Below are 25,752 nucleotides of genomic sequence, written 5' to 3'. Positions count from 1 at the left end.
TTAAAAAGAGGAATGTAAATGTAAGAAGATGAGAACCAGGAGCCAGGGGTGAAGTGAGTCCAAGTAAGCTTGGGCAGAGACTGAGTGGTGAGTTGGCATAATGACTTTGAACATCTTTGAAGCACCCAGCTCTTGCCTATATTAGTCGTTGGGCTCATGGTATGTGCATTTCTTGGGAAAAATTGAATTGAAGGTTTCTGTTTATTTTTACAGAGTTAGAGAATACTCTATAATTATACATGTTTTTTCTTTTTTAAAAACTCTATATTTTTTATCCTCCAACTATGTATGGCTCTGACTCTCAACCATGTGTCATTAATTGGAGGTGCAGGTGATAATACCCATCACTACAACCCTAAATAAACTTTATGTGACTTCTCATCGGCCTCTAGTACTCATGGCATGGTTCCTTTATTGGGTATTTTAAGGTGATAATTGATTTAAAACAACTGGAACTCTTCTAAGACTTATTAATCATGTTTTTATATCCATATATTTAGAAAAAATATTAACACTGAACTAAATAGAATAAAAGGGTCATTATCAATCATCCAATCTAACATTCTTTTCCCTTACAAAAGATGTTTGCATTCATGTCAAATTAGTTAAATTGCTACGTATAGACATCTGGACATATCTGTGAAAATAGGAAAAAATAAAAGGATTATTTACACCTTCTCAATTCTTTTAACAAGGATGATATAGTGATAAAATGTACCCGTATGCTATAAGTAGATGTTAAATGGGTTGTTAATTCATTAATTAGTGGACCAACTCGTGAAAAAAAGTTAGATAAAATAAGTTAGCTTATTGAACATAATATAGGCAACTATAACAACAGCAATTATCTATTAGTGTGTGTCTATGTGTAAGGCAATGATGTAGTAACTGCACACATATTTTTTTTCCTAAGCTCTCATTCATGCTGCAAGGTAAACATTAAGCTCACTTAAGATATAAGAAAATCATATCGCAGAAAGGTCAGGTCACTTTTCCAAGATCATACTACTCTAGAGAAACCAAGATAGTACCAGATCTCTCTGACTTCACAGCCAACATTTTTTCAACAGATTGGTGCCCCTATAATAACAAATGGGTTTTGTTTCCCAGCTGACAATACCATAAAAGGACAAAAAGATAAAACAAAAACAGAAATTTAAAAGTACTGATTATCTAATGGGACTTTTTCATTTGACAGAAGGATAAGATGAAGTATGCAGAGAAGGAAATACATTTGCAAGGCTGTTTAGCTTTAGAGCTATAATGAGAATGCATCAGTCTAGAATTCTAGTACTGGGCTCTTCCTTACCCACCTGCCTTTCACCTATGACATTCACAAATCCTAGCTTATTTCCTGTAAATCTAACCTGGGGTGACATTAATTCTATGTTTTGTTCAGTGGTTCCTCATTTTTATTTCACAAGTCCTAAGGCTGAGGAAAGGAGACAGAAATCCCCCAGTGTTGGTAAAGAAGGAAAACTGGAGAGAAAATTAGAGATAACAGTTCTGTCTCAACTCTCCAGAAATCTGAATGGCCCTGGACAAGCACGCAGGCCCTCTGAGGTTCATACCTTCTCCATGAGCGGGGAGGACATACCACCCTTACCTAATGCCCTAAGGTTTTGAGGAGATTGAATGAGGTAACAAAGGAGAAAGTGCTTTTCCAGTCCTGAAGCACTTTATGAAGAGAGATGGTCCACTGGCTCAGGACACTGTGAAATGAGATGCGAAGTGCAGCAGGCACAATCCATTTCCTCCAAAACCATTCCCTTTGCTCACATAATTTAAGCAAAGCTCTTATGGATATCTCAATGCTGTACTACCCTCTCAACCTATGCTTTTTTTTTTGGCTAGAGTTTTCTCTAAGGTCTGGAGGACTTCTTATCCCAGAGCAGCTTCAGCTTAGGAATACAGGAGTAGTCGTTGTCCACACCTGTAGTGGACAGAAATGAAAGAACAAATGTCAAAGCTTTCTAGGCTTCAGTGGGACAATTCTGAGATGTTTCACAAGATTCCCAAATGGCTCCTGGGGGGTCAAGCCCCAGTTGCTCACCTCAATGTTCAGCTCAACATCCCACTCTATATCAACTGCTCTTCTACAGTATTGCTTGCTCTCTCCCTGTCCCTGCTTCATGGGATACCCTCTCTTGATGGTTAATTTTATGTGTCAACTGGCCTATGAGAGATTCTGCATGAGATTAACGTTTCAATTGATACACTGAGTAGGTACATCTCATAAAGTCTGTTGAAGGCCTGAATTAAACAAAAGGCTGGACAAAAACAAATCCTCTCTCTGTCTGACTGTCTTCAAACTGGAACATTTTTGTTCTCTTGCCTTCGAACTTGAAGTCAGACTAGAAATTATACCTGCTGCTTCTCAGGTCTTTGTACTCAGGTTGAAATTATATCATTCACTTTTCTGGGTCTCTATATTACTGACTGTAGATTTTGAACTTCTTAGCCTCCATAATTACTTTAACCAAGGCAACTCCTTAGAGTAAATCTCTATCTATCTATCTATCTATCTATCTATCTATCTATCTATCTATCATCTCCTATTGGTTATATTTCTCTGGATAATCCAGAGTAATATGCCTTTCAAATTAAAAACCTATGTTCAAATCATTGTCTCAGGCTCTGCTTTAGGGAGATCTAGAGCAAACATAGTTGAGTTGATTCTAAGCCCTTTCTATCAGATCATTTTTTATTCCTTCCACCTCTGTAAATGATTATTGAATTTCTACCATGTGACATGAAAATGGGTGATTGCAAGGCAAACCAGTGAGGACCAGATGAGCTTCCCTGCATCCTGGCTTCTTCCCTCAGTCCCTGGAACTGCATCTATGTTTGGTTTCAGCTCCATTTATTGAATTTCTGGTCATGCTTCCTCAGTACTCTCCCCTAGGCTTGGCACAGACTCTCAGCTCATACGTCTTTCCTAATTATATTTCTGGGCTTGTGAACTGACGCAATGACAGCTGTGAAGAATTCTCCATCCCAGAAAGGTCAGGGAAAAACGTAATCCACAGACTGGCTGCCACTTTGCACAAAGCCTGCTGCTGAAACACAGGTTCTAACCTTTCAGTTTCTCTAAGGAAGTCTTCAGCTCCTGCACCCTGCCTGGGGCTGGCACTGATGGGTGGTGGAGGCGGAATTCCTCACAGGTAGGCCCCCATGCCAGACTCCCCATCCGGCCCTGCCAATTTCTGCAAATGTTGCATCGGGTGCTTTGTGCCTGGGTTTATTAGACAACTGATGCCTGATTAAAAGTGGCAACCCTGCAGTTCCCACTACAGCAAACACAAAAATGTGGAGCATGGGCATGCCAGCCCAGGTCTTCCTGAATGCCACGGGCCAGAGGAAATGATTCAGCTGCTGGGGCCCCGGCGTCACTAGGGCAGCAAACCCCTTTGCTTTTGGTTCTTTCCTAAGCTAAGTGCCTGCTTTGAGCCACACACTGCACTGGCTCTGTACTCAGATTGGAATTATAGCATCTACTTTCCTGGGTCTAGCAAGAAAGGCAGAGAAACACAGAGTTGCAAAGTACCGTGGCCTTCCTCTGCCAATACTTCCAAGGAAAGTAGTGGGTGAAATGGGTTAGGGTGAGGGTCAGGCAATCCTATGTTTGAATCCCAGCTCCCCCACTTACTAGCTTCTGAGTGTGGCTAAGTGACTTAATATCTCTGAGTTCCCAATTCCTCTTCTGAAAATGGGACAATAGCTTAAACAAGCGATTCTCAACCTGTGGGTCACGACCCCTTTGGCAGTCGAACAACCCTTTCACAGGGGTCGCCTAAGACCATCCTTCATATCAGATATTTACATTATGATTCATCACAGTAGCAACATTAAAGTTATGAAGTAGCAACGAAAATAATTTTATGGTTGGGTCATAACATGAGGAACTGTATTTAAAGGGCCAGAAGGTTGAAAACCACTGGCTTAAACAATCTCGCCTTCCCAATATATCCCACCCTCAAGGAATGTAATCATGTATCATGATAGAGGTGCTGACTATCCCTACAATGGCAATCACAGTATAACACATACATGTATCAAATCAGCATGTTGGTCCCCCTTATATTTACACAATGTTATATGTCAAATAGAGAGTGTACCAAAGAATGTATACACACTTTAACAGCTGATAGCTCAATGTTGAAAATGAAACGTATTTTAATAAACACTGCCTTTACAATTATGAAAAGTGTGTGTATACATTTTTGAAGGGACATCCTATATATTTTAATAAATTTTTAAAATTAACAAGTATGAATGGGACCACGGCATATTTATACTATGCAGTTGTGAGAACGATCTGTGTGAAGGGCCTGCATGGGGTGCAGTTACACAGAAGGGGATATAGCCATTGCAATTTCCTGCCCTCCTCGCCCGCAGTGTCCAGAGCCCCTCTCTGTTCTTTCCTGTGCTCCATTGGTATGTCTATGACCCTCTGTTCTGCCTTCTCTCCGCCAGAGCATGATCTTCAACATAAATTAACCATGTCATTTAAACCCTGAGTCTCAGCTGCCCATCTGTAAAATGGGAATAAAGTAACACTGCCAGGTCTACTTGTCTCATTGAACTTCTGATTGCCAAATGAGGCAATGGTTGTGACACTACTTTATCCACATGAAGAGACACTAAAGAGAAAAGTAGAAGTGCCAAGGGAATTTTCCTGGATTCTAGGTACAGCTGTTCCCTCCGATCTGAGTTACATATATTTTTGGAATATTTTATATTAAAACATTTTCCCTATTTAAAAAGCAATGCACCTTCATAGTATTTCATTTAAAAACAAGAAAAAAGTTGGGAAGAAAGCAAAGACACTTTTTACCCCACTCTGCACATGTCATCTTGTTAACAGCTTTGTGTATTTTCTCCCATAGTCTCTGCATGTTCAGTGTGCTATGATCTGCTTTTCATGTTGAATAACCCTCTGCTTGCCTTTCCAGGAGAGCTGGAAACCAGTTGAGAGAGGATGGGGGAGAGTGAAGGCAGAGAAGGGAAATGGGTGGACACATAGTTCCTGATATTAAAGGAAGCGTGACTGATCCTTCTGTATGAGTCCTTGAACTGCATATTCAAGGAGAAATTCCCAAGGGGAGAAATGTATGTTTTCCTGTCTCAACATGTTTGTAAACAAATAGGAACAGGGCTCCTACGCTTCCAGATCAAGTGTCTAAATAATCATTTCACCAGGTGCAAGCTCAGTGGCCCAGGAAGAGGACTGGGGAACAAAGAGAGGCTGGCAATGCTGGAGAATGTGTGGTGTGTGTGTGTGTGTGTGTGTGTGTGTGTGTGTGTGTGTGTGATTCTTTTCTGGGACTTCAGGAGAGTACAATGAAAAAAATCACAGTGGACCTCAGGGGTAAAAGGGGGAGAGAATCTTCTTCGGCAGGAAGATTCAGGAAAAACATTAAAAAGCAGGAAAGGTAATAAAGGTCCTTGGGGCTGCTTAGAAGAGGATTCAAGGCAAAGAGCTTTCTGAGCAGAGGTCAGCTCTAGGGACATTGGGGGTCCATGGACTTGAATGTCACTATCTTCTCCTTAGTTCAAGGGTCTTAACCTGAGGTCCAAGAGACTCCATAGGCCCCAAACCATGCTCAAATAGGAGCATCTATGGCTTGGTCACCAATAGAAACCACAGATCTTTTCATCACATTATAGTTGTTTCAAATTTTAAAATATAACTGCAGTTATATTATAGGATTTATGAAATCCACCACTAGGTCATGCTATTTAATATGTTAACAGACACACATACATTACTATGTCACAGTTTTGTTATTTTTAGGGCTCTGATAACTGGAAATTCAACATAATTGGTTTTGATTCTAATTTTTTTAGTATTTTTAATGCAGGAAAATTATTATTCTTGGAAAGAATCCAATAAATAAATCATAGTTCAAAAGGGATTCATGCCCCTAGCTGGTTTGGCTCAGTGGATAGAGCATCAGCCTGCGGACTGAAAGGTGCCAGGTTCAATTCCGGTCAAGGGCATGTACCTTGGTTGCGGGCACATCCCCAGTAGGAGGTGTGCAGTAGGCAGCTGATCGATGTTTCTCTCTCATCGATGTTTCCAGTTCTCTGTCCTTCTCTCTTTCTCTCTGTAGAAAATCAATAATTTTTTTTTTTTAAAAAAAAGGGATTCATGGTATAAAAGGAGAAAAACTCCTAGTTCGGTGACTATAGGAGAACTGTATAGCTGCTCCCAGGGACAGAATAGAATAGTCAAGATGCTTTGGGCTATAAGAAATAGAAAGCCGGTATCTGATTTAGCAACATGAGTTCATATTATATCAAATGACACTAAACCTAAGGTAGGGTTGGCTTTGGGGTGAATTTGTTCAATAGCTCATAAATGACCTGAGTGGCCTAGGTTCTATTGGTGTCCTCACTCTGCCACCCACACTGTCAACTTGGTTCCCTCACCATCAGGACTTGGTTGCAAGAGCAGTTGGGCTACTTGCATCATCTTTATTTACATCTAGTGTGAGATAGAAAAACCACTAGTCTGTTGCTTTCTCTCTCAAGTGACAGAAAAATATTCAAGTCTCCAGCAAGTTCTCCTGAGGTCTCATTGGCCAGAATTTGGTTACATGGCTATTCTTCCTATATAATAAAGAGGTAATATGCAAATTGACCATCACACCCTCGCACAAGATGGCCACCCCCATGTGGTCAAAAGATGGCCGCCACAAGATGGCTGTCAGGGGAAGGCAGTTGTGGGCAATCAGACCAGCAGGGGAGAGAAGTTAGGGATGACCAGATCTGCAGGGGAGGAAGGGCAGTTGGGGGTGATGGCTGGCAGGGGAGGGCAATTGGGGTGACCAGGCCTGCAGGGGAGGTCAGCTGGGGGCAATCGGGCTGGCAGGGGAGCAGTTAGGCATCGATCAGGCTTGAAGGGGAGTGATTAGGGGGTGATCAGGCTGGCAGGCAGAAGTGGTTAGGGGCAATCAGGCAGGCAGGCAGGCAAGTGATTGGGAGCCAGTAGTCCTGGATTGTAAGAGGGATGTCCTGGATTGGAGAGGGTGCAGGCTGGACTGAGGGACACCCCCCCCCCCCAGTGCACACATTTCATGTACCGGGCCTCTAGTCAATCAATAATAAAGAAGAATGATGCAATTAGCAGATTGAGCTAATCAGAAGTACTTCCGTGCCCCCAGTTCCCCCTAAACTTCACATGATGGCTATACAATGGGGAGAGAGAAATGAGTGTTTTGTGGTCCACCATGGTGTCTGTGGGCTTTGAAATGACTGCGATCATAGTCTACTTGAACGTGTTAGAGATGCTGAGTTCAGCCCTTTAAACCTCTGTTAAGAATCTTTGTATGCAGAAACACTAGGAGAGCAATGAGTGGATGAGCAGGGTGCCAGGTGTGGACTCAGGGGAAGTACTATGTGGTGCTCTTCTCAGAGAATAGTAAAGTTTGTGCAGTTTTCCAATTGTTGGGTTGTAGCTAAGCAGTGACAATGAGCGCCCAAACATCAAGGCCGCTTGCAGTTGAAGTCCCAGGACAACTACTTCCAACCAGGAGCATACCCTCCGTTTCCCCCAGTGTGCCTTACACTTGTCCATCATGTGTTATGTGCATGCAAAGAAAAAAGCAGGGGAGCACTGGTTTATTCTACTCAATCTTACATTGTACTGGCTTATTAGCTGAGAGCAAAGATTCTAGAGCAAGGCTGCATTGCATCAAATTTGAGCTCCTCCAGCTATGTAGCTTCCCTGTACTGCCATTTCTTCATTTGTAAAATGGGAATTACAATAACAGTGATCTTCTCACAGGGTCATGGTGGGTTTTAAATTAGTCATTACAGAGCAACTACTTTTTTAATGGGCCTGACACATGTACAGCATTAAATAGACCTTCTTGTGTGTGTTTTTTTTAATATTTCCCAGCATCCTCCTTCTTCTGACTAGGAGACTAAACCAAAGCTGGACCTGTTCTTGCAGAAATGCCTCTAATACAAAATATCTGTGCTCAACAGACATTTTCAGAATGCATACAAAAACCTATGAAACAGCTCATCCCAGTCCTATAAATTACTGTGAGTGTAAGGTTGAACTGGAGACCATGATCTCTACTCTGTACACGCACATGCAAATATACACAGCAAAAAACAAAAAACAAAAAACAGAAACAAAACCCACTTTCCAACAACAGGTGCAGCACAAATAATTACAGCCAGGCTGATTCTTAGGGCCTCCGTGGGGTACAAAGGAGGTTGCATGTCAACATTACTCACTATGGCACATCATCCTTCTCCCTACCCCAGACCTCTGCACCCCAAACTCTACCAGGAGATTTCTCCACTAGCTCACATACTCTCAAGGGCAAACATGGCCACATCCCCCGTCCTGGGCTCCTATGTGCCAGATCCTCCCTACGTCACCTGCCTTTCCTTTTTAGTATCCCCACTGCTGCTGCCTCCCTAGAAACCTTTCCCAGGAGACTTGGCCTCATAGCTGCAAAGCTGAGGATGGTACACACAGCACTGCATTCCCTTGTGACCCCTGTGTGACAGAGGAGACCCTTGCTCCACATTTTGTGTCACCCTTTGTTACCTGGGCTCTGAGGAGACATGACTTGTCTCTGAGTATCATAGGTTCTAAATGGCCCCTTCAAATTCTTTCTAATGGAACAGACACCATTCTCCATTTCTGTGTCATTCTCCTGACTATTCCACATATGCACGTACGCATACACACACATGCCATGGACACACACACACAGATCCATATTTATCCCTGCAAATAAATTTGATAATTGATGGCCTGAGGAAGCAGTCTGGCCCCTCACACCAATATCCACATGGTCCCAGCCCACACTGTTCTCCCTGTTAACTGCTGAGATACAGGTAACTACTCAATCAGTGAAGTAGAAGGCAAAATGGTATTTGGAGGAAAAATTCAGAATGCAATTGCATCAGGAATTGATGCAAGAAAAGTAGTCACAGGAGAAACCATATTGTTTTCCTGCTAGGCATGCTGAGGGCATGGGGAATAAATTGGTAAGTGGTGACGGATTAATGATGGCAGCATCTGCTCGGAGCAGGTGGTGATCACAGTGGCCATGACCATGAAGATGCTCATGGAATTAGGAAACCCGTCCCCCACCCCCCATACATACACTTGACACACTTGAGCTGCTACTTTCTATCTCCTCTTTGGAGTCTGAAATTAGGATGCTACATGTAACACAAGAAGGAATGGGCTGTGTATGAGATTGACCTTGACAGGCATTGTCTCTGTTGATTCCACCTTTCTCTGGTCCTCTGTTTATCTATACCTTTGAATATCCTCATAGGAGACAGGAAAGCAGAGCCAGCCTGTTCTGGATAGCACATAGCTCTCAGATGGTGAAAAAAATGTCATATAGTATGATATCTCCTGAAGCTAACCCTTGGGAAGCTCAGGTAAGCCACTGAAAGCAGGTACAGAACCTCCTGGACTCCAGCAGATGGCTATGCTTTTGATTAGTTGTCATTAAAAAACAACAACAACAACAAAAAAAACGCAGTGAGTTTCTTTCTTTTTCTTTCCTTCTCCCTGGAAGGTAAGCTTCCTTAAGGGTGAGAAAAAAATCCCTGAAGAATATGGCTAGATATAGATTCCAAGATAACTCTGCTGTTGAGTGAAATGTGGAAAGAAATGCCCCATCTATTTGTTGAGACTTTAAAGAAGGTAAGGAGGTTACTCAAAACGTTGGGCTCACCTGAGAAGTGGTTTATGTTTGTGGTAGATGGTGGATAGATTTCATGTGCACAATTTCAGTATCCTCCCAAATCCTTCCCTAACACAGGGACAACCACCTCATCATTCTCTGTGCAGGACCTGGTATCATCTATAACCTGCCCTATATGCCACGGATGCCCATCACAGGACCTCCGTCCTCCTAAACATAATACAAACCCATCCTCATGGCTTGTGTTATGAGGTCCCAGTGGTCACTGTCTCACCCCCACCTGCCCTTGGGGATGCGGACCAGAGTGCTAATATCTCCACCCATGAAACCATAAAAATATTATGTAACTTTCTTGAGCCTTCGCCTCCTCACCTCTAAAATACAGAAAATATTAATAGATAACATTTACTGAACACTCATTCTATGCAGGTACTTTTCCAACCATTTAGCAAGTGCCCACTCACGTAAGGCTTCTCTTGGAATTTGGGTAAAGATAAAGGGCACTAACAAAGGCAAGTGCTTAGGACTTTGAAGAATGTTGTCCATGCTCTGTAGACGGTCCTACTACTGAACTGTGCCAACTCCAGTTTGGTTGTCTTATTAGTTTCTAGAGCTGCCATAGCAAAGTATAGGAGTCCCTCCTTATCTGTGGTTTCAGGGCGCCAGTTACCTGTGATCAGTTGTGGTCTGAATATATCAAATGGAGAATTCCAGAACTCAGCAATTCACACGTTTTAAATTGTGCACCAATCTGAGTCACATGATGAGATTGCACACTGTCCCGCTCTGTCATCCCAGGATGCGGATCATCTCTTTGTCTAGTGTCCCTATGCCGCAGGTAGTCAAGCAGTAGCCTTATTGCTAGAAGGTCCAGAGTAGCTTAACACTATGTCACAGTGCCTGCATCATTCACTGCATTGCAAGGCATTGTGTCCTCTCACATTATCACAAGAAGAAGGGTGAGTGCAGTACAGTGAGAGATTTTGAGAGAGACCACATTTACTTAACTCTTATTTGTAGAGTAAACTTATTATAGTTGTTCTATTTTATTATTAGTTATTATTGTTAACCTTTCACTGTGCCTAGTTTATACATTAAACTTTATTCTAGGTAGGTATGTCTGAAAAAAAACAATATATACAGGTTTGGTGCTTTCTGTGGTTTCAGGCATCTACTGAGGGTCTTGGTCTTGGACTATATCCCTCATAGATAAGGCCAGGGGGGCGGGGGGTGCTACTGTACCATTGACTGGGTGGCTTAATCAACAGATATTTATTTTTTCAGTTTCAGAAGTTAGGACTTTGAGATTGAAGTGTCAACAGGCCTTCTGAGGCCTCTCTCCTTACAAATGGCTATCTTCTCCCAGTGTCCTCACATGGTCTCCCCTCTGTGTGTCTGTGCCCTAGTCTCCTCTTTTTATAAGTCATATTGATTTAGTGCCCACCCATATGACCTCATAACTTTACAGTCCCTATCTTTAAATACAGTCACATTCTAAGGTGCTAGGGTCAGGACTTTGACATGAATTTAGGGAGGACATAGTTCAGTTCATAACAGTTATAGTATATGCCTTGTCTTTACATTTCTATTGTGAAACTCAGGAGAAGTTGACTTTACAATAAAACTTCAGTGAAAGTTTAGATTAAAAATAATAGAGAAACAAAGAAAAGGACTATAGAAAATAACTTACAGCTGCAGCTGGATGGTGCTTGGGGTTTAGCATCCTCAGGTCATCTTCTGGAGGTTTGCAAAGGCTGACTCCATAGCATCCTGGCAACTGCTGCCACCTCCTCTTCCCCAGGCGTGAGCATCCTCAGACAGGTTAGTTCAATGACAGTCCTATTCAGACCCAAATCCAGAAGCCACAGAGAAGAAAGGAAATAATGCTTTATCTTGGCTATTTCAAGGTCATCTTCTCTGGTTCTGATTTCTTGACTCAGGATATTCAATTTCCCGGGATGATGGAGAGGATACGTGTCCATTTCATTCCTAAAAACAACCCATCCTCATAGCTTGTATTATTTGGCCCTGAAAATGCAATTGTATTAAAATGTAACAGACAGTTCTGAATGACACTTCAAAAGACATTGTCAATGTGAAGCATGCTCCAAAAGTTATTTTATATTTCATTATCTTTTGTCAATTTGTTTTAGATTATTTTTTCTATTTTCTGTGTGTGATTTCTTCAAGCCTATTGTCCTGTCCCAGGTCATGTTTTTAGTTGTGTTTATTTAATTTTGTTAGTGTTGCCATTATTATTTCAAGTAGAATTCTCAACTCTGCAGTGGTTTTATTTTTCTGGCCTATTGTTACTTTAATCTTTTTTTCCAATCTACTCTCACTTCTTAACCTCCTTCTGTTGCATTATCAGTTTTTTATTTTGATCTCTAAGATTTACTATCTTTTGAGATTTTTTTTCAGAGAAACAATATTTCCGTGATTCTGGTGTCTGAAAAAATTTAGCTCCTCTTTTTTTCTTATATTCCTTTCATCAACATTATCATTGTTTTCATTTCAGAATATATGCCTAAGCGCTGAGCCAGGTCTATTTGATTACCTATGTTGAAAGCTGGAGAGGACAGCTCCTCTGAGTCAGGCAGAGGCAGAAGGCTGAGGAAGCCAACACCTCACATGATTAATGGTCTCAGTCATTCTCCAATCATTGTCTCTAACCTGAGAACATACATTCCCATGGTTTGTGTACTCAAGGGGTTTAGGGCTTACAGTCAAGTTCCAGAAATCTCAGGTTCTCTGTATTGTTATCTGCTTCTCTTCCTTCTTCCAGATTGTCCTTACCTGGCTGCTTCAGTATTATTACTACTAATAAAGATGCATGGTTTCATGGTTCTTCTTTCTGCTCCATTCCCCAAGCTGCTTGGGGGTCTCTGTAAGGGTTTATTCTCTTCTAGTCATTTGGTCCCCTGAAGCACTGTCATCATGGATGTATGTTAGTGAAAGGATCATTGCATGGGTCTTTCAAAACTGTAATGATTATTTCAGAGAACTTATACATCTATCCATAAATATGAACAAGCTCTCATTGTCTCCATTTTAAAATACTTTATTTTTGACTTTAAAAAAATATTTTGTGTTGTGTTTTGGCAAACTATCTCCTTTTGTTATTGAAGGTGGAATTTCATTCTTGTTTTTATGATTTCTAAAAGTATTTTGATGGGTTTCCAGAGAGGAGGGTGAATACAAATTTTAATTACTAGTATCCTAACTGTTATTCATTCTTAATATATAAACATATCAAATCAATAAAGAATGTTGTACACTTTAAACTTACACAATGTTATGTGTCTAATATCTCAGAAAAATAAAGAACCTTCTATATTAAAAAGGTACTATGATATTCTGAATGATGGAGAATTCAGCGTAAAAATAACTTCAAATGTTACACCTAGAGAGATGTATAAAAAAAAATACAAAACAACCAACTAGCAACACTCATTCCAGATTCTTACCTTACTTCTCCAGTATTGTTTTACATTGAAATAAGCTGCATGCATGTCTATATAGTTCTAAAGAGGGCTGAAATACTAAGCTGTGTAGAATAAAGTTGTGGACTGCATGGTTAGAGATAGCTATATACATAAAAGCCTGAGAGACCGGCTGACTGGTCAACTGGCTAGTAGCTATGATGCACACTGACCACCAGGAGGCAGATACTCAATACAGGAGCTGCCAAGCTGCATTGACTTGACAGCTGTGGTTCTCGGGTGATGTACCCGGAACCAGAGAGGAGGGAGCCCAATTCCAGGTGCATTACCAGAGAACTGCCCTCTCACAATCTGGGACCCCTTGGGGGATGTCAGAGAGACGGTTTCAGCCCAATCCCCACAGGCCAGGCTGAGGGATTCCACCAGTGCACAAATCCGTGCCCCGGGCCTCTAGTATAAGCATAAAGGAGGTTGCTGTTAGTAATTTATGGAAGTAGGTATTGGGGATTCTCAGCTTTGTGTCTCAAGATGTTGATGTAGGATTGAAGACTTGAGGAAGACAGGTAAGAGTAAGAAAAGGTATCTGGACAGGGTTACTCAGGCAGCCAGGCAAAGATAATGAAGGAGAAGGTGAGGAAGGACTCACTACAGAAGCCACTTAATGAGGTGGAAGATCCATAACATCCAGAAATCCAAAGGCAGGGTGGAGGTGGAGATTTTTAAAATTAAATTTATTATTGTGACATTGGTTAATAAAATTATTTAGGTTTCAAGTGTATGATTCTATGATACATCATCTGTATATTGTAATGTATGTTCACCACCCAAAGTCAAATCTCCTTCCATCATCATACATTTGATCCCCTCTACCCTTTACTATCTCCAAACCCCCCTCACTCTGGTGGCCACCATACTGTTGTCTGTGTGTCTATGAGTTTTTGTTTATTTATTTGTTGCTTTCAGTTTTATACCCCACATATGAGTGAAATTATATGGTTCTTGACTTTTTCTGTCTGACTTATTTCACTTAGCATAATATTCTTAAGATCCATCCATGTTGCAGCAATTTGTTGTCAAATTTCTTTTTGAGCATTAAAATGTTATTTATTTTTATAACAATTGTGATATGTTTACTATAGAGCGTTAAAAAGTAAATTGGAGAAGAAAAAGTTTGTTCATAATCCAATGATCCACCATTATCATGTAAATGTGTTTCTTTCTAGTCTTTTCCCAGATATAATGTTATTTTGTAACTTTGATATATATGACTATAATTATACTTATAAGCTATTTTGTTCTCATTTAAAATTATAACTTAAGCTCCCTTCTTCCTGCCGTGCCTCCTTCCCTCCTGCTGGAGGAGGGAGGGAGGAAAAGAGGCAGCGCCCCCTTCCCTCCCTCCTCCCCAGGGGCGCTACCTCCCTCTCCCTCGCCTCCTCTCCCTCTTCCTCTCCCTCTCCCTCTCCTCGAATGGATTCGAACCTCAGGCCCTTCAGTCCCCAGGCCCGATGCTCTATCCACTGAGCCAAACCAATCTTCACTCTTCTCTTCTCTTTTTTATAGGGCCTAAAGTAGAGGGTTTTAACCACCTTCTTTTTTCTGGTATATTCAACTAAGACGACTTGTTGAGGTTAAAGCACTCACATTTGCCTCTTGTTGATCACTGAGACAGAACGAATTCTACAAGGCCCCTGTAGTTCAATTGTGAAATCCCTACATGAGGAGAGAGAAAAGGAGAATATGTCGTTTTTTTCCATGTCTCTAATATTCAGAAATATTCCCTGGAGAAAATTGGGGAGAAGAGACAGGGAATAAGGTTTTGTGTATGTGTGCCTAGCTCTTGATAAGCCTTCTCAAACTCTGAAAGAATAACAGGATAACTTTCTGTGGACTAAAAGGCATCTCTGGTCAGCCTCAAAAAAAAATAAATAAAAATAAATTATAACTTAAGCATTTTGTGAAATTACTCTCTGCACAACCATTTTAATGTCTGAATATTACCTTGAAGTATATTAGTCTAATTTTGTAGAACTATTCTCATCCTATGATTTCTATTTTTTTCTGTTCATACTATTAAATAATGACTATTATCTCTACTTAGAGCTTTATTTGTTTTATATCTCATAATATTTTTTAGGAGATATTCCCAGCCATGAAATTACTAAGAACAAAGGTCATGAGCATCTGAGGCATCTTGGCACATATAGTGATGTTGCTTTGAAGAAAGGTTGTACCACTGTATGCCAAGATGCAAGTCCCAAGCACATGTCTTGAGCAGTTACTGCATATGACCAGAGGCCACTGGACTGTGTTCATAAAAATCATGTAAGCATCTTATTATACCCAAGCTCCAGTGATCACTTATAAATATCCTAATTCAGTAGGTTTGAAATCTAAATGTATTCCAAAAGATACACCTTGAAAATACCATTTTAATAGATTACTACTGTGTGGTGCATTTTTTGTAGAATTTATGTAGTTAATAAATGAGATATCATAAATTCTGAAATTCCTAGTCATCAGTAAAATATGACAACTCTATAACTGACAAGTCTATCTTGTGTCTCACACTTAACTTTTTCTGAATGAGCTCAAACCAGGTGACCCTTAATAAAACGCTAATTCCATGACAATAAAGTAGAAATACTTCTCTCATTTTTACATTACTGGCCAGGCAAAAATGCCAGTGAAGCAAGGCTTTCAAAGGCCAGACATTTTTGATAGCAAAAATACTTACAGAAAAAACAAATATGAGCCCTGAGACCTATGGGACTTTGACTTGCTCTACCTCTGAGAATCATTTCCTTTCAAATATGTCTCCTGCCCTTCCCTCCTGATTCAATCCTAGAGCACTGGGGTACTGGGAAGAAGAGGGGGCCTGTGTCTACTGACTTGCTACACTGTGAAATGTTCTCTTCTTCTCTATTGCCTTGGACTTGCTTTGCTAGTGCAGGGGATACATAGGGCCTTAGTAGGCCAATTAGGGTCCTTCCTGGAGATTTTGAATCTAAGACTCAGGGTCACATGTTATTCCATTGGGTAATGAACCTCTTAATGCTCAGGAGCTGTCTGTGGTCCTGTCTGAGGGGAGGTTGGCAAGGAGAGAATAGGAAGCAGGTCCAGGAGACAAAGAAGCAGCTCTCATGGCTTTTAAGTTCCTGCGTCTTAGATGTTTCTTTGGTCAACTTGCTCCATATTCCTTCCACAGCTTAACTATTCTGTAGGGTACTCAAGTATGCATGAAACATTTCCTTTTTTTATTTTTTATGAGCTAATTTGACTTAGGTTTTTATTACTTGCAGGTATAATAACCTCAATTTATGCATAAACACAGCAATGTGAGCTTCTTGAACCTGCTCACAACACCTTTGGGCTTTGTAGAAAGAGAGAGTGGTGTGGGGTACAGGAGGGTTATTGTTAGTGAGGCATATGGGAGCGAAGAAAGTGTCAAAACATTTAAAATATTTTAAATATTTAAAATAGTTACTATTTTAAAAAAATTATTAAATTTATTGGGGTAACATTGCTTAATAAAATTATATAGATTTCAAGTTTACAATTATATAATACATCATCTGTATATTGCATAAGCTTTTAAAATTTTTCATCCAATAGGAATTCAATCCTTATTCTCCTATTCTCTGTGGGTGAGATGTTAACCTTTCTAGCCTCTACTTTCTCTATGTACAAAATTGGAACACATGCCTCACATAATGATGGGCATTGGGGAAAATTTACATAGAAATGCCTAATATGGAAACTTGCGCATAGTAGGTACTCTGTATTTCTCACAATGGGTTACAGCTGAAGCATCTTCCTTCAAAATGATAGCTTTGGAAGCTGTATTTCTTCTGGTTTTATAAATTCTGCCTCATCTGGGATCTCTGAAACCAAAAATATCATATTTATTCTTTCTTTTCATACCCATGATCAAGAGTTACTGGAGTGAAGGATGGAGTGATTTGGCATTTGGAATGACATTGAAAAAAATTTCCCCATAATTGTTTCTCTTGGGTGTGACTCCCTCAGACAAATCAAGTTCACCTACAGATGAGCATGATTGCATATAACCCAAGAGAAAGAATCTCTAGCCTCATACTACATTTTAATTCCAAATACTTTCCTATGCATTGTCATCCAAGTTTCATAACATCCCTCCAAGATAGTAAATACAAATATTATCGTCCTCATAAAGGAAGTAAAAACTGAAGCTCTCCCATCCTTTAGTCAAAACTCATCGTGCCAGGCATCATATTGGGTGCTGGGAGTGGATCAAGAGAGTAGTAACATGTAGTCTCAGCCTTCTAAACCCAGGGTGGAGGGTAAAAAAAAAAAAACTAATAGAAAGTATAACCAGGTAGAGGAGCCAGAGGCATACTGAGGGCTCACACTGTGGATGAGCAGAAAAACCAGGTCTGAATTATGTGACTTTGCTTCAGGACCAGAACAAAAGCTGAAGATAAAAAGTGATAACTCTTTCTGATATTCAATAATTGTTGTGCCATGGAAGACAGATTTGATATTTTGTATTCTGGTTAATCTAATATTTCACATAATTGTGAATTCTGTCTATAATGACAACAGATTAAACTTCTTGAAAGAAGAAAATAGAAGAAAAATGAAATAAACCACTCTTGATTCTGGCCTTCAGAGATTTTGTACCAAACATCATTTCATATCATAACATAAATTAGAAAGTCAGCAGGGTGTGGTGATTAAAAGTGAGAGCTGTGAAGGCATCCTCTGCCTGTGTTAAAATCCTAGCTCTGCATACCAATAGAAATTGCTTAACTGCTATGTGTCTCAGTTTCCTCATTTCTAATGGAAGTAGTGGTAATGCCTACTTCAGAGGATCCTTATGCACATGAAGAATGTTGCCAACCTATAGCCTTTACCAGTTAGCCTCGTATACAGTAGGAACTCAATAATTTTGTAGAGCCAGAAGATATAGTAATTGAGGATGGAATAGGGCTTTCCCTTATGCCCAGAACAGAGTGGTCCTAGGCTGCTGACCACTCTTCCTGGGAACCTTCTTTGGTTCTGTTATATCAAGGGTGAGGAAGAGTCACAGGTCTGGATATTGTGCTGGCAATAAAGGAGGAAAAGTAAGATGAGAAAGATGAAGTAATTCCTTCTGTTCCTCACTTCCAGTCCAAAAAAGTCTCTCTGGCCCTAAAACTGAGCATTTAGTCTCTCGACTCCCACAAGTGGGAGCTCTATCAGCGAGCCTTGTGGCCCTGAGGATTTCATTAAATCCCTCTCTCCTTAAGTAGGAAAAATCTAGCAGCCCACCAAAAATTTGTAAAACCTTCTTGGCTTATCTGTTACCCATTTTAATATATAACTTAATTTAAGAGTCAACTCATTCACATTAATTGCTCTCAGATATTAGTTAGTAGGACTCATTAATAGGCAAATTTAATGACCTAAGATGAGACAGTTAAAATTCAGTTTTTTTAAGCTAGATATAGCCTAAATGACTCATGTACATCTTGAAAAAAATCTAATTACTCTTTCCTAATCAACCTTATCAATATAAGTACCCATTCTAATGCTGTCTTCATTATCTAACTTCATAAAGGCTAGGAGTGCAAAGTCTACTTGTGGAACTCTTTCCCACACACCATGGTGCTCATCGCAGAGGACCGAAGACCACAAAAATCTGCCGGAACCCTAATTATGAAGCTAATGGCAATTGGAGATATTTGAGAATATTCAGGTTCAATGTATCATTTAGAGAGAAAAAAGAACATGCTACATTTATTTTCTAATTTAACTTTTCATATAAAACCCATTTGCAACTATTTTGTTCATTTTTTTAGGAAATTCTTTTGTTTATATATACATAGCTTTCTGTTGACTGGAAAACATGTTATGGAACACAAATTTTCAATTAAAATGATTTCCCTTGAAAAACAAGTTAGAAGATCACTTTTCCTTATACTCATGGTTTTATCGGGAGGCTAAGCTTGCATGTTTTCAGCTCCTGATAAAATATTTATGAAGGAAAGAGATTCCCTTATCTACCAAATTATATACTCTCATTCAGCACATGCTTTATCTTCTGGAACATGAATTTAATTGGCAAATATGAGCCTGGGCAATTCTCGCAAGATTACTTCAGATTAAGATCTCTGAAGTTTTGCTTTCATGCCAATCTCTGCAGGAAGAAAAAAAAAATAGGTTCTAACTTTCCCAAAAGTGTTTTGATATTTTTGCAAACTGTATAACAAAGGTTTTATTTAAATTGATGCAAATTTGAAACGCCCTTGACATTTTCCCTTAACCAGGCATTAAAAAAATCCAAGTAGCAGGTGTTGACTTTTATGCAACCACCATCAAATAAGCTTCTTATTTTTTTCTTAAGTTTCTAGCACACTCTGAACCCACTTTACAATCTGGAGAAATAGGCCATTGATCCAGTAGCCCATAAAACCAACTGTGATTTTGCCCTGAAGTAGAGTATTTGGCAGATGTTTCCGTGGCTGTATGAGGAGCATCCTAATACATACTGTCAAGGACACTTTGGGAACAAGGACAGCGGTAAATCAAGTCCTTCCCTCTCTGTCTCCTGACCATCTTCATCTATTAGCTGTGACATTATGACAGCTGGAACTTTTCTGAGAATACCAGGAATGTCACGAAGGCTCACATTTACTGCGAAGCCTATAAAACTCCAGCCTTGAGTTTAATAAGGTGGGAGGAGCAACGGGGACAGAAGTCCCACCAAGTTAAGAGTTTATGGAATTCATTACTGGAAAGCTCCACTGTGTGAAGTTTATAGACTTGTAATTTGATGCCTGGTGCCTTTAAATGCCTGAGTTATCTTTTTTTATTTTATGTTTGCTTTTTTGTTTATGTAGTATTGCTGATTTTGTTTTTAATATTTAAAACCATAGACTTTCATGTATTTTCTGCCTTGCCTGATAATTTAATGTTAAAGTTTGAATGCCTTCACATTGTCCAGGGCAACAGCCTTGAAAACTTTCAACTATTCTCTTTCATCCTGGCCCTTGGAATTTGGGGAAGGCCAGCAATCTGATTTGAGGAGGCGATATTTGCTTTGGGTTAACATTTTGTACCATGACATTCTTTTTTCAGGCTCAGAAACCATTCTACCTTCTCTCAAATATTGTAGTCCCTCCAAATCTCAACCTCTGAGATTCTGACCATATTTTTCTACCCCTTTTCTGTTGTAATTCCAATGCACTTCACTTGAGCAGCTCTTTAATACTTCCATCATCTTGTGCCATAATTATTTGGGAGGCAGCCTTAGATGGTGGGTGAGAGTTTGGAATTTGGTATCAAAACAGTCCCATTATTATTTCATGAGGCTCACAACACCTCCTTTAATAGTGTGGAGACATGACAGTCATAGAGGAATAATAGAACCTAATTCCTGGATTGTTGTGAGAACTAATGAAAAGTCACCATAAAGCATACACACAATACACATTAGCTGAGTGTTCACTGCCAGCTGAGCTCTTGTTTAAATTCTCAGCTAAACAAAAGTTCCTCCAGAATAGAGACAGCATCTTAAATCTTCTGTACTATTCAGCTCAGAAGAACACCATGCATATAATTCACACTCAGCAAATAGTTGTTGAGTAAAAAATGACTAACACAAAATCCCACTCTCAACTGCTTTCCTGACTGCCTGACTCAGGAACACAATGTATGTGTTTACACACACACCATCTTCTTCACCTGGTGTTCTACCCATCTTTCAAGACCCATCTCCCCTACATCAACTGCCCTGACTCTTCCATCTGCCATGACTGGCTTTATCTCTGGACTTTATAGTCTTTTGTCTACTGCCCATGCTATGTTAGATCAGTTTCTTTACAAAGAAAAGACATAGCATCCCCCAACTCAGAATTCTCCACTAAGTCCTCCTAGTCATCAGGATGGAGCCCACAGTTCTCACTATGGGATGCAAGGCTTTCTCCATCCTCTGGCCACTGACTTCCTCTCTAGTTGTCTCTGTCACCTGGCATGGTTTTTTAACATTTTTCTAGTTTAAAAAAACTTAAATTATTTTTCTCCCTTTTTCGAAGTACTTACACAAAATTTCAATGGTTGACCTATTTCCCTCATGCTGCCATGACAATTAAGAACTGATTATTGTTTCTGGTCCGAAGCCCAATTCCTGGCACATAGGAAGCTATTTTTAAAAATATGACTGAATAAACAATTGTTATAACTTTGGAATGCCATTTTCTATACATAAAATACCTTTCTACTCTGTGTCTCCTAATATCAATATGGATGTTAAAAAATCTGCCCAGTCTTCATCTTCATTGCCAATATTTCTTGACAACACCCAGAAGAGATGACTCATGCTCTCACTTTTTACATTTTAATTGCATGTTTTGTCCTGAATTATAAGTATTTACCTGTATTCTTGTTCCTAAAAGGAAGCTTCTGGTGGGAAGTGACAATATGCAATACCCATTGTGGTCCTGACACCTCAAGAGGCAAAAGCATGCAAGAGATGCTCAGCCAATGTGTTGATTCAATGCTCTGATTTCCAAATAGTGGCAGGTTTCCTATTCATCCAGCAAACCAATCTCCAGTAATTCCAGAGCTTGGTAAAGAGTAATTTGACCATCTTTCAGATTCAAGCTCTTATTGAACAATTCATGAAAATGTGTTGATTAACAACCCACAAAACTGGAAGCGATTGCTATTGGTGACACCTTTGTTAGGAAGTAGACTTCACAGCCTGGTGGCCTATAAGAAATGTGTGTGGAATATCTGAGAAAGATAGAGAGTCTTTGAAAGTGTGGATGATAAAATGACAAGTGTTAGGAATGAGCTCAACATTGTTTTGAAAGATACAAGTACAGATGAGAATTGGCACTGTGCAGAACTCACACCACTTTAGAATGCTAGCAACATGGTCTTAGGCTACTAATTATTCCATGGGGGAAATGATGACTAGAAAACGTCCTGGGGTTGGGGAGGGGAGTTTGCTAAGGCAATATTGTATAGCAGAAAGAACACTGAGCCAGGTGTGATATTGACAAGCTGTGTGATCTTAGACAAGTTTGCTGACTATCTGAGCTCTAACTTCTTTATTTGTGACATAGGGCATTGAGGCTATTGGCAGTTTTCAAATATTTACTTAAACACTTAAACAAAAGCCATATATGAACATCAATATATGACATGATTAACACCGGTGCTGGTGTGATAGTTACCGAAACGGGTTCTGGAAACCCTGCCAGATCTGTTTCCCCCTATCTAGCCCCTCTTAGAAATGGAAATGGAAACACCTCTAAGGAACCTAAGGACACCTGAGAATACAGTTTGTAAACCAGTTTTCCCATTCAGTCAAGATCCCATGTACATCTAACATTCTAAAATGTTGTGATTTTGTAATTTAATGCCATATTTTCATCATTATAATTATACCAGTAGTAATAACTATACACACATGCATGCCTGCATACCTACAAATTCCTCAATTTACAAAATCATTTACATTCATTACTGCTTTCAGTTTTATTTTTTTCCAGGGCAGAAGGTATGGCAGGGAATTGCATTCCTATTTCACAAAGGAATGTGCAGCAACAGATTGGAGTTCACTAAGAAGATGTTTGTTCTATCCTGGGGCTTCTGATAGGCATTACATGGATGGCGATTTTTGAGAGTCACACAATAGTAAGCAGCTAAGGTATATGGGGATTATGTTAGGCACTGGAAATACAATAGAAGAAGAGTCCCTGGTGTTGAGATATTATGGTCTAATTGGAGATACATTCCCATAGTCGGATTTCAAACTAACAGTTGTTTTAAGATACAGTTCTTTTTAGGGTGCCACAAACAGAAAGAAGGGGGCACATAGCAGAGTGTGGGCTTAAGGTGCTCCTTTCTGGAGGATATGCTGCCTGGCTTGAGTGCAAGAGAATAAAGAAAATGACTTGAAGTAGAGAGGACACCATGAGCAAAGACATGGAGTCTAAAATAGCATGATAACCTGGGAGTGTAAAATCTGAGAAGAAAAAGGCAAATGTGGAGGCTGGAGTGGGAGATAGAGATCAGAAGTTGGGGTCCAGGATGCCATGTTAAGAGATTACACCCTAAAGCTAAGGGAGAAGATTTTAATTGGAAAGTGATAAGATCAGATTTTTTTGGGGGAAAGATTACATTGTCTTCAATGTGCAAAAGGGATTGTAGTTGAAAAAACACTGGAGATGAGCAAACAAAATTGGGAAGTGTTTACAATAATCCAGGAGTGAAGTGATAAGGAACTAGTTTAAACCAATAACTGTTACTCAAACAAAAGACAAACCTCATACTGGTGACTCACAGTAGTGAAACAGTCTTAGCCATTTGCACTTCTTTCATCAGTGTTCAATATCTTCTTATACGTAGGCCCCTGCCTGCCTGTCAGCTTCTCCCACCTTAGCTCCCCAACTCATCACCATACACCCAAACACAGCAGTAAGGTTTTTGTAGGTACAGGTAAAATAATTAAGTGGTCTGGGACTGAGAGTCTTCAGAACTCTGGGGAAAATCACAAAGAAGATTTATAAGGGATTTGAATAAATGCTTATTTGAATTGTCAAAGATACTGTGTACAAAATTAAAATGAAATAACCTCATAAAGAGTTTGTCATAAAAGTGCAAACTGAAAATATCATTAGTGTCCTAATGGCTCCTACAAATCAATTAGAAAAGCACTTAACTTCAAGAAGATCAATGCTCGCAGAACTTAAACAGTACATTGCAAAGAAAGAAATAACTAATAAATATAAGGACAATATTTGATCTTACCAGTGTGACATGAATAAAAAGTGAAGAAACAATGGAAAAAATGTCCATGTCAAAATTTTTAAATGTCTAATGTCCCATAATAATGTTGAATGGGGGGGGGGCGGGCAATGGGCTCAAGGAGTTAGGGAGGAATATCAGTGTAATAGTTCTGGAAAGTAATATATAACCTATTTATATAGTTAGCTAGCTCGCTATAGAAACCTTTAAATAGTTATACCTTTTAAGAAATTAATTTCATTTTTAGGAATCTATCCTAAGGAAACTCTACAGATGCAATAAATATCATTCATAGCAATGCACCCAATGCCATTTACAGTGTCCTACATCTGAAGCATTTTAAATATCTAGCAATTAATGATTGTATAAATGACCATTACATACTTTTCATTGGTAAAATTTTAGCTTTTGAATAATTTTACCAAGAAAACTTTCCTGCAGCCATGGTAAAGAGGAACTTGATATACAATTGATACTATCAAATATATATATATATATATATATTCTAATTATGCATGCATACCTGTGTGTGTATACTTACAAATATGTATAAATGATGGTAGATGTTTGTTGACATGTGAATAGCAAAATCACATTGTGTATTACTCCATAATGTTGCTGAAGAATGACTTAAAATCATGAGTTTTGCAAAGATTATTAAACACAGCCGACATGTCTGCTTCCATATCAAAGGTTTGCTATTGTCAACTTATTGCTCAAGGCAATGGCTTTTGAAGAGTAAATAACTTTATTTCTTTGAGTAAAGAGTCATCCTCCAGTGAGATATGAAAGTTCAGTGAAACTTAAACAAATGCCTAAATTTGTTATGAGGAGAATTCCGAGAAATATGTGATGCTTGGCAGAAACCTGATTGTGGAAACCCCCAAAAACCTTTATTTATGAGCTTGGTGTCTGCTGGTTATGCCTATTAAATAAACTGAAATGAAAACAGCAACATGTTAACAGCCGTGATATATGGGTTGGCAGAGAGGATCTTTTCTTTGTGTTACTTTTGCAATCCTGAATTCTCTTGGAGCGAGCACTGCCTTGAAAACAGGAAAAGAATATAGTGCCAAAGTCATAGGAATTAAAGTCACACTCGGCTGATTTGTTCACACCTCGGAGCTTCTCAAAGGCGACGAGGGAAAAGCAGGCGCACGCAATTTGGCTCACACTGCGGTTTGGTTTTACTGTCTAGGCTGTACCATTAGAAAGCTTGGAAGAAATTTCATTTTCAAACAGAGAGAGCACAGCAAGTAACTTTTCCTCCCATTAAACACTTTCCGTTCCCTGCTACTAGTTTCCCCAGTGTCTCCCAACCCGAAATAATTTCCTATACAGCCCCTCCGTAGTGACTGCAGCCATCCCCCAAATCACCTTCCTGAAACTTAACGCCCCCGGGTCTCTGAGCAGGAGCAGCGCCTGTCTCACCTAGCCACTCTTTAATTGAACCTGCTCGCTTTGCGCGGTATCTCTGTCTGCAGACCCTGATTAGACAGCACCTCATGAATAATCCGTCAGGATGTCCCTACAATCTCCAGGCCCGCCTGGGTATTATTTCATCCCTCCTCACAGCAAGTCTGCAAAAGTTTCCAACTGGCAAGCAATAATCCGCCAGCCAAGGTGAGCTGAGGACACCCGGACGCCTCGATGGCTGTAGAGCCAATAACATCCTCCTGGTGACAGATCAGAGAATGCCTCCTGGAAAAAGAAAGCCATCCATGAATTCATAGGGATGAAAAGAGTACAGTGTGGCAGTTGCGGACCGTTATGTCAGTTCTAAATAGAAATGATGCTATTTGATTATCATAACAGCAGAGTGGAATAGATACAATTGG

Source organism: Myotis nattereri, assembly GCF_964212035.1.
Source record: "Myotis nattereri genome assembly, chromosome: 1".
In the NCBI taxonomy this organism is placed as follows: domain Eukaryota; kingdom Metazoa; phylum Chordata; class Mammalia; order Chiroptera; family Vespertilionidae; genus Myotis; species Myotis nattereri.
Note: the sequence above shows the minus strand (reverse complement) of the source record.